At 49.3% G+C, this 9,930-nt stretch overlaps 2 long non-coding RNA genes across 2 annotated transcripts; one reads left to right on the top strand and one right to left on the bottom strand.

Moving 5' to 3' along the window:
* Positions 1-1,802: 1,802 nt before the first annotated feature.
* Positions 1,803-2,471, bottom strand: LOC135299865 (uncharacterized). The gene is made up of 2 exons (XR_010361707.1): positions 2,358-2,471; positions 1,803-2,247 (listed from the first exon to the last, which is right to left on the bottom strand). It is a non-coding gene; the product is annotated as an uncharacterized LOC135299865 (long non-coding RNA).
* Positions 2,472-8,440: 5,969 nt separating this feature from the next.
* LOC135298315 (uncharacterized) lies at positions 8,441-9,704 on the top strand. Its single transcript, XR_010360299.1, has 4 exons — positions 8,441-8,523; positions 8,955-9,071; positions 9,391-9,462; positions 9,551-9,704. It is a non-coding gene; the product is annotated as an uncharacterized LOC135298315 (long non-coding RNA).
* The last annotated feature ends 226 nt before the right edge of the window (positions 9,705-9,930 follow it).

Raw genomic sequence — 9,930 nt, 5'->3', positions numbered from 1 at the left:
TGTGGCACGATCCTCCAGGACACGTTCTACACCCCGATGTCAGGTGAACCCAAAGCCGGGCCCAGCCGGGCAGCGGAGGTTCCCCCTTTGCTGGCAGAGGGGGAACAGGGAGAGAGGGAGAATCCTTCTTCAGCCAGCTGCAGCCCAGTTGGTTTTCGGCAGGGCAGGGGCTGGCTGTTGTGGAACGGGAGCTGGCTGGGAGGGAGGGAGGGAGCAGCATGGGCCTGATGAGCTGCGCCCGTGTCCCATAGGAATGCCGGAGTACAGCCCAGCGGAGTGGATCCTCTTTGGCTGCTCCCATGGCCAGCCAGCCACCGTCTGGTCCCTGGGTATCTTGCTGTACGAGCTGTGCTGTGGGCACCTTCCTTTCCACAGCAGATGTGGAAAGGCCATTGGATCCACACCATCCAAAAGACCTGGTTTTCCCGTGCCTCTCCCTGGCTAGAGGCAGGGCCCCTCTAGCCGTGGTTATTCTTTCTTTTCTGGGCATTCATACTAGAGGTACCTTCAAGGGGATCTGACAGATCATACCCAGCAGCTTGGTCATAGCAGGAGGCTCCCTTCACCTTACTGGAACTCCCTCGATTAGTGTTTCCTTCCTTGAGTTGAGTTTTCCCTCCTTGTGCTGCTAAGACAGAAGTGGGTTTCCCATCCCACGTTCCCATGCCTTCCCCATGGTCACTCAGGAAGAAGCACAGGTCAGCTCGTGGGATGTACTCTCACAGTAGCTGGGGGACGTTGGGCTCTGACTTTGGGGCCTGTGACTTGCACTAGTGCTGCATTTATCTTACCTCCTGCCTCATCTCCCTCATTTCCTCTTTAAATTCCTTTCTGAGGTCCTTAACCACAGCACAGACTGCATCAGGCCTGCATGGGGCCATTGATCACACTCTCATAATTTCTAAGCTTGTTGGTGGCAGAGCCCACTGTCTCTGGGTTGGTATGGGCATTAATGGTTGCAGTGAAGGTGGTGTATTGAGATGGCCCCAGATTTGCCAGACTCCACAGCATTTGGGTGCTCTGATTTCATCTTAGATCTCCTTGGTTCTACAGGGGCGACTGCTGCTGGCTGTGGCTGCCCTTGCAGTTCAGCTGGAACCTGGCTGGTTGTAAAGTCTGTGGGTTTCACTCCTGCACCGTCAGACTCTTCCTCTTTGAGGCAGGGGGAGGGTTTCTCACCAGCTGGGGATGTGTGTGTGCTCCTTCAGCATGTGGCCACCTCCTTGTTTGGGGAATGGTTTTCTTTTCTGTTCTTCCTTTTCACCTGTAGAATTTCTTTCCAGTGAGTTGCTAATGGCAGGTGATTGCTGGGTGCTTCAGACAAAGGGAGAGCTCTGTTTCTTTGGGAGTTTTCCCTGGGGAAGCAGGAGGAGGGCCAGAGCTACGGTGGGATTTGGGCTGGGGGAAGGGGCTGGGTGCAGCTCCTAGCCCTGTCTTGGCTTTGGAGGAGCACTGTGGGAGCCACTGCTCTTGGGGAAAGGAATTCCACTGCTGCTGCAGGAGCCCAGCCCAGAGCTGCTTCCTCTGCCATGGGGTGAGCCTCTGCTGGTGAGAACAGTCACTGAACTGGGATCTTATTAACACCCACCTCAATAAAGGAGACACCTATCCCCGTCTGCTCGGGTGCCTGGGATCCTGAGCTCGGCTCTCCCTGCCCTGCTGGGAGCCCCTCACCCCTGCCTGTTAGCTGTACTTAGCCGAAGCAGGAGGCCCGAGGCATCATCTTACAAGGGTAACAAGGCTCTTCTTTTATAGGGCTTTACCTATATGCAATATTGACATACGATTCTTTCAGTCTTAAAGAATAATCTTAAATTTCATTCACGTGAATTTTGACCTCTGTAATATTTGTGTATGATAGATTTGAGTTAACTCTGTTCTGAATCATGTCTTCATAGAATCATAGACTCATGGAATCACTAAGGTTGGGAAAGGTCTGTGAGACCATGGAGTCCCAGCAGTGCTCGATGCCCAGCTTGTCCCCAGCCCAGAGCCCTGAGTGCCACCTGCAGGCCTTCCTGGGACAGCTGCAGGGATGGGCACTGCAAAGCTCCCTGGGCAGCCCCTGCCAAGGCCTGAGCAGCCTTTCCCTGGGGAAATTCCTCCTAGTGTCACTTCCATCTCCTCGATGTCATCCTCCACATCTACTTCCATGTCCTCAACCTGCTCTTCCACGTCCACCTCCATAATTTCTTCCTCATTCAGCACCAGGTCCACTTGCATCTCCTCCACAGTGTCTCTGTTAGTCTGCAAGAGACAGCACAATGTCACAGTGGGGTTCCTGTCCCACACCATCCATTGCCACGTGGCTGCAGCCTGCTCAAGCAGGCTGCCTCCTCCCTGGAATGGCACGGTACCTCCACTGGAGCAGCAGTGCTCATCCTGCTGAGATTGGTGCTCCAGAGCAGGCAGCAGGAAAAGGCCAGGCAGCAGCAGCAACAGCTGAGTGCTGCCGGGCAGAGCGCAGAGCGAGCACCAACTGAGCGCTGGCAGCAGGCAGAGTGTCTGCTGTGGTGGTTTCCAGGTGCTGGACGTTCCACCTGGAACACTGTGGGAGCTGTGATGTCACAGAAGTCTCAGGGCCGCTCCACACTGGGAGGTGGGCATGGTGGAATGATGAAATCCTTGAATGGTTTGGCTTGGAAGGGACCCTAAAGATCATCTGGTTCCAAGCTGAGCAGCCTCCCAGCACAGCAGGTTGCTGCGGCCCCTGTCCAAGCTGGCCTTGGATGTTCCCTGGCATGGGGCATGCACAGGCTCTCTGCACTGGTCCCGGTGTCAGGGACAAGCACCCTGACAGGAAAGAACTTCTTGCCATCATGGAATGGATTCCAGCTCTTGCAGTTTCATCCCATTCCCCCTTGTTCTGTCACTTCAGTTGCTGACAAAGAGTCCTCTCCCACTTCCCTGTGGGTCAGGCTGTTCCTGCAGTGTCACACATGTGGCTGAAGCTGCAGCCAGGAGAGAGAGAAGCCAAGCTGCCAGAGAGAGGAAATGGGGAAAGTGACAAGAGAGATGAGAGAAGAAGGAAAAAGTAGAGACATGCAAGGCATTGGGTTGGGTGATTTGTGGCATTCATGCCTTTTATTAGAGGCCAGGTTCTCTGGTGCACTCAATGACTGTGTGATTGCGGCGTGTCCACAGTGAGCCCGTGTGAGCGAGCTGCACTCCCAGAGGCCGGAGCACACTTGCTTCAAGTGCTGACGAATGAGGCCAGAGATGGGTCTTTGTGTGGAACTCCAAACGCTGTGCATTGCCATGAAGAGGGTCCAGGGCCAGAGAGAAAATGAGGCTGGGGTCTGAGGGTTTCATTCGGGGGGGAGAAGGGGTGAAGCCAGGACCAGCAGGGGAGAAGAGAGAAGAGAACATTCTCTGGAGAGTAGATCTAAGGAAAAAATGGCAGTTGAAGTGGGTGATAGCAACAAAACCTGCGGATTGCAAGAGGCTGCAAGTGGCCATGGGTGAGAGCCTTGCATTCAGAGGGGTTTCTCTGTTTCACCTTGGTCCCCTTTGCCCTAAGGTATTACAGTTGCAATGAGAGGCCCCTGGGCCTCCACAACTGCCCCCTTTTTGTTTTCAAGAATGAAGGCTTCTGCCATGGACTTTTGCAAGCGTTGAGCAAATCTGGATAGAATAACCAAGACGATGAATACAAGAAACAAAGCCCACAAAACAGTCTTGACTAAAGATGAAAGCCAGCCTTTCATGCCCCAGTCTTTCAAAAGTCCAGTGAGCCAGTCGTTGTTGCCTTTCGTCTGGATCTTGTTGATTTGATCTGTGAGCAGCTGGACGCTCTGGTATACTGAGTCCCTATGTGAGAAGAGGTTGACATGCGTGGCCATGGGCAAGAAATTGTGGCTTGGCTGTGGAACCACCCATGCGAAGGCATGCGGCATAGTTAGGAGCATCCAGCTTCCTGCTGCAGTGGCAAGAAAGGACAGCATCCTTTGACTTTAGCTAATTTAGTAGTGGGTGGAGGCTTGGGTGGCCTGAAAGTAAAGAGATAGGGAGATTGCAATGTGAAACTTAAATTCTGGTCCCACTAAACTTTCTCTTCTGTAAGGCAAGGGTTTGAAGTCAGCTTATGAGAAGAATCAAATATCAAGGCTGGAATACAGTTTTTATAAATGTTAAGCGATATATTCCGCTTAGTGGTGTCTGAACTATCTTGGTGTTGGTCTGTGTGGTCCACGCTGCTTAGGAGATCTTCTTCTGTCCTTCTTCTTCTTCTTTTCCAGGCTGCTGCTGTCTCTCTTAGGCTTTCATTCTGTTCTTCTGATGGTGGCTCTGGTGTTTGCCTGGCTATTGGCAGAAGGGTTTGATGTTTTTTGCTGGGATCCATCTTGGGCCTGCTGCTGTAGAGACACAAGCATATCCTCCCTCCCAAGTAATGAATGGGAAAGGGCCCATAATTTGTTTGGATTCAGGGTCTTTGATCAAGACAGGTGGCTTTTCTTTTTATTGGGCTGCCAATTAAATATAAAATGCCTGATGACTGGGGGAGTTGTTCAAAAAGTTGAGCACATCGAGGGCCTTGGCCTCCAATGGGAGATAATATGTGGACTCCCTGTCTCTGTTGATCAAGGATCCTTTGGATGGAAGAGTGGGCCCTCTGGACTATGGACTGTCCTGTGGCAGAGTGTGCTATGGCTGTGACATGTTTTGTAGCCCACTGGTCAGAAAATGGTTGGAATCAGTGGGAGGTATAAGCAGGACCGTGATCAGTTTCAATTTCCTGTGGAACAGGGAAGGTGGAAAAGGCTAAAAAGGAACGTTTTATAGCATCTTTTGATTTCTCACCAGCATGGGCAGGGGCAGAAACCGCGGCGTTGTCGGTGTGGATTGAGACGGGGATGTATTTTAGTCTCCCAAAAGGGGCTTGGTGTGTGATGTGTTATTAAGTTTTGTTTCGTCGGGCCAGGGTTTTATGAGCCTTTAAAAGAGAACTTAATACACAAAGGATAGCTCAGCTATTACCTTTGGAGGCAAATAATGAGCAGGATGGCTTCTGCAGCAGTGTTGGAAACAAAACTGTTTAATAAAAGGAAAAACAATAAACAGAAAATCTGATCTAGGTACAGAGGTCTGCTCCTGGTAAAACACCTTCACAAAAGCCCCGTCGTTCTTTTGTCTTCTCTTTTTCTACCTGATGGCCCAGGCGGGATCTTTTGGCTCTCATCCAATTAGGTGACCCCAAGGTTTTAGTGAAGTCTCTGGGGTCCTATAAGGTGGCTTTTCACCTGATCGTTGGGAGAAACTTCTGGGCCTTCTTCCTTTTTTGGGGGACAAAGGCTAGTTTGTCCCTCTCTCATTGGGGGCATCCCCCTACACTCCTTCATCTGACCCCTTACTATACATTTAGAAAGAAAGAGGAGAAAGGAGTATAGATTAGAATGCCAATAAGTTTTGCTGCCAATTCTCTATCTTAACTTTGGTGAAGTGTTTTTCCAGGTCGGCTTCAAATTTCTGGCTATATGTGTGACTTTTACATAGAGGTAGGTTTAACAACTTTTTTATCACAACAATAACTACAAAACTTTTTCAGTGCAAAACTTTCTTGTAAACAATTTTAACTAATGCAAACTTAGAAAACAGTTTTTGCTTCTATCTGTGGCTCAGTTGTTTGTGCATTCTTCTTCTGGTGCCGTCTGCTGCTCTCGGATCGGCTGCACTTGTGGCTTGACATTCTTTGCAGGGATCCATCGAAGACCTGTGTTTGTAGAAATGCATGCAAACCCCCGGCCCCATGTTACAAGAGGATGGGGTCCTGAAATCTGTCCTGTCTCTGGATCCTTGATGAAGACTGGTGGTCTTTCCTTGAGCTTTGCCTGACTGGTATTGCTGAAATGCCTGAAAATTGGTGGTACCTGCTCCATAAAGGAATTGTTTAAGAAGTTAAAAACATATACAGCTTTATTCAGCCTCTCTATTGTAGAAAGCACTTCTGTCCCCCCTTTCTGTCTTTCCAGTATCATTTTCAATGACCTGTGTGCTCTTTCTACAATAGACTGGCCTGTGGAAGAATGTGGAATACCTGTGGTATGTTTGATACCCCAAGTTTTGAAAAACTCCTGCAATTTATTAGAAATGTAGGCTGGTCCGTTGTCAGTTTTGACTTCTTGAGGAATACCTAGGGATGCAAATGCTTGTAATAAATGTTTAATCACTTCTCTACTTTTTTCTCCTTGATGTGCAGAAGCAAAAATTGCTCCTGAGAAGGTATCTATTGATACATGTATATGTTTGAACCTTGCAAATGACTGATATTGAGTGATGTCTGTTTGCCATATCTGCAGGCTATTTAAGCCTCGAGGGTTAACTCCTGTTGCTATTGCTGGTATAGCTAATTTCTGGCAATCTGGACATGACTGAACAATTGCTTTTGCCTGATTCTGAGAGATGTTAAACATTCTTACTAAAGCAGGTGCATTTTGGTGATAGAAAGCATGGCTCATTCTTGCTTGTTCAATAACATTAGGAAGTGTGTGCTGGATTGGCATGGCTAACAAATCAGCCATGGCATTTCCCTCTGCTAAGAAACCTGGAAGAGAAGAATGTGAGCGAATGTGCATTACAAAGTAAGGTTCTTGTCGGATGGAAAGAAGTAAGATTAACTGTTTGAGCAAACTATATAACTGATCATTAGCAACTTGTTTTAGCAGAGATCCTTCTGCTCTTTCCACCACACCTGCAACGTAAATTGAGTCTGTTACTAAATTAAAAGGAAATGTGAATTTTGAAAAGACCCGTACAACTGCTGCTAACTCTGTAATCTGTGCAGAACCATCTACTTCCTCAATATCTGATTCCCATTTTTTTGTCTCTGAATTTTGCCAAGCAATCACAGATCTTTTAGACTTCCCAGAACCGTCTGTAAAAAATGTGATTGCCTCAAGGGGTACATTACTTCTTAAAGGCTTATGAATTAATTTTAAAGATGAACTTAATAGCTCATGTTTGGGACAATTGACTGAAATTTTTCCTGCAAAATTTTCTAAAGCAAATTGCATAACTACTGAATTTTGAATTAACCATTCTAAGTAGATGGTTGTGACAGGCAGAAAGATTTCTGCAAAATCTCTTCCTGCAAGGGAAAGCATTCGAGATCTAGCCTTGATAATCAATTGTGAAATAATTTCAGGGCAAGTTGTTATAGTTTTACCCAATTGACGCGATAGGAAAACCCACTCTAAGATTATCAGATGGTCCTTCTTCTCTAGATCCCACTGGAATATCAAACCATGAAGTTGTGGACTCTCCCCTAAAACTGCAAACAAAAAAGACAGGTTAGGATTATACCGATGAGCCTGACATGACTGGATGGCTCTCATCACTTTCTCTAAAGCATTTTGAGCTTCTTTGTTGAATTCTCGCGGTGAGTTTAAAGCTGTGTCTCCTCTCAACAAGTCTGCCAGAGGAGCCAAGTCCTGATTTGAAATGCCTAGTAGTGGACGAAGCCAGTTCAGAGTGCCTACAAGCTGCTGCACTTCATTCAAGGTCTTTGGATTTCCAACTTATAATTAAAATACGAAAAAAATTCCTGCTCAGCTACTGACAACCGATTCCCCATGGTGAAACTCACCGAGTCTTCTGGTCGTCCTTCTTGGTATAGACTTTTTCCCGGGTCCTGGGTGCAACAGTTTCAGCTTAGCCGATTCACAGTATCCTCTGAGGGTGTGTGCCGTTCGCTCCCGTCCCGTCTGAATTATAGCCTCTTCTTCACCGGTATGAGGCTTCGATTTGGGATTCCCTCTAAACCTCAAATCTCTTCTTCTGAGTTTTCTTTTTTAACGCGACAAAAAACTCAGGTGCAGGCCTGCTTCCCCAAAAACGCAAATACCAAGGAAAATTGTCCTATTTTGATTGAGGTAATCAAAAATTCCTAGGCCATCATCCTCAATATGAGAAATTCTGTCCAGGCGCCACGTATTAAGTTTTGTTTTGTCGGGCCAGGGTTTTATGAGCCTTTAAAAGAGAACTTAATACCCAAAGAATAGCCTGGCTATTACCTTTGGAGGCAAATAATGAGCAGGATGGCTTCTGCTGCAGTGTTGGAAACAAAACTGTTTAATAAAAGGAAAAACAATAAACAGAAAATCCGATCCAGGTACAGAGGTCTGCTCCTGGTAAAACACCTTCACAAAAGCCTCGTCGTTCTTTTGTCTTCTCTTTTTCTACCTGATGGCCCAGGCGGGATCTTTTGGCTCTCATCCAATTAGGTGACCCCAAGGTTTTAGTGAAGTCTCTGGGGTCCTATAAGGTGTCTTTTCACCTGATCGTTGGGAGAAACTTCTCGGCCTCCTTCCTTTTTTGGGGGACAAAGGCTAGTTTGTCCCTCTCTCATTGGGGGCATCCCCCTACACTCCTTCACCCTGCTTTTGTGGGGTCCATTCCTGGGAAATGGAACTACTTTCTCTTAAGGTCCTCTGACAGGAGAGACCAAAGACATGGCAGGCAGGAAATTCCAGGACCCATTAGAAATCATGTGGCAAATGCTGAAGGAACGTCTGCAGAGAAGACAAGGTGGGTGCATTTCCCTCATGCTGCTCCTGGGACTCAGCAGCCGGGGGCTTTGGCTGCACATCTGGACACGCCATGCCCGGCACAGCAGGAAGGGATCCATGGCAGCCTCGCTGCCCCGCTGCTGCTTTCACGCCCTGCACGGCTGTTTCCCAGCCTGGCCTGGCTGCAGCTTCTGCCCAGCCTCTGCCGGAAGTTATTTGGCATCAGCTGACAGGCCATGCCCAAACTGTAACACACCCTGAGATCCCCCACTATGTCCAGCCCTGCAGATTAGGAAAAGGGTGGCTGTTTGGAGGTGGAAGTGCTCTCATCATGCCACTGTAACCTGGCCATTTTCCTGCTCCATAAATTTCACAAATATTACCTCTGATGCCACCACCCAAGTGGGAAACAGCTCCATCTGATGCAGCTGTCTCCCTTCCTTTGTCAAGAGATGGACATAGTGCTTCAGTGGAAGGTGGTATTTCTTGAAGGAAGCACTCCATCTTCGGTGCCAGCCCCTGCTGCAGGAAGGAAGGCAAAGCCAGACACGGGCACAGGCACAGCAGGTAATTGCTGTGCCGGGCTCAGCCCTGGCTGGGGCTGTGTGGCAGCAGCTCTTCCCCCAGGGCCTGCCCTTGCCCGGCCCGGCAGCAGCCAAAGCTGGAGGCGCCTCGGCTTCCAGGCCTCTGGAACTCGTTCAGAGCCCCGGGGAAACGGGACTGGTGCAGCAACGTCCCTGGCGCTGCAGCTGCTGCGGAGCTGGCCCTGAGTGCCCAGAGGCCCAAGGCACAGGAGCAGCCCCGAGCGGGAGCCCTGCCGCCAGCCCAGGGCCAGAGCCAGCCCTGGCACACAATGGAAACAGTTCTCATCTTGGTTTGCTTCCAGACTGGGATGCTGGGAAGGATTCTCCATTAGCCTGGCGCTCTGAAGTTGTGAAGCACTCTGAGCATTCTGCAGGTATGTTCTCACTGTCCCACCAAGGCGTAATGTTTGACTGACTGGTAAGAACCAGGTGACAGAAGCTTCTGTGGCTGTTGTGTTACAGGCGTGTCTGCAGGGACGACCTCACCAACTCCTACCTTGGATGCTGCACAAAAGGCCAGCTCCCATGGCAGGGGTGAGTAGTGTGTCCCTGCTGACCCCTCAGGCTGAGCCCTGCTTTTGTGGGGTCCATTCCTGGGAAATGGAACTACTTTCTCTTAAGGTCCTCTGACAGCAATGACCAAAGACATGGCAGGCAGGAAATTCCAGGACCCATTAGAAATCATGTGGCAAATGCTGAAGGAACGTCTGCAGAGAAGTCAAGGTGGGTGCATTTCCCTCATGCTGCTCCTGGGACTCAGCAGCCGGGGGCTTTGGCTGCACATCTGGACACGCCGTGCCCGGCACTGCGGGAAGGGATCCATGGCAGCCTTGCTGCCCCGC

This window comes from Passer domesticus, chromosome 4 (genome assembly GCF_036417665.1).
Source record: "Passer domesticus isolate bPasDom1 chromosome 4, bPasDom1.hap1, whole genome shotgun sequence".
Taxonomy (NCBI): Eukaryota; Metazoa; Chordata; class Aves; order Passeriformes; family Passeridae; genus Passer; species Passer domesticus.
The sequence above is the reverse complement of the archived record's forward strand: the minus strand, read 5'-3'. Positions and strand labels throughout refer to the sequence as shown.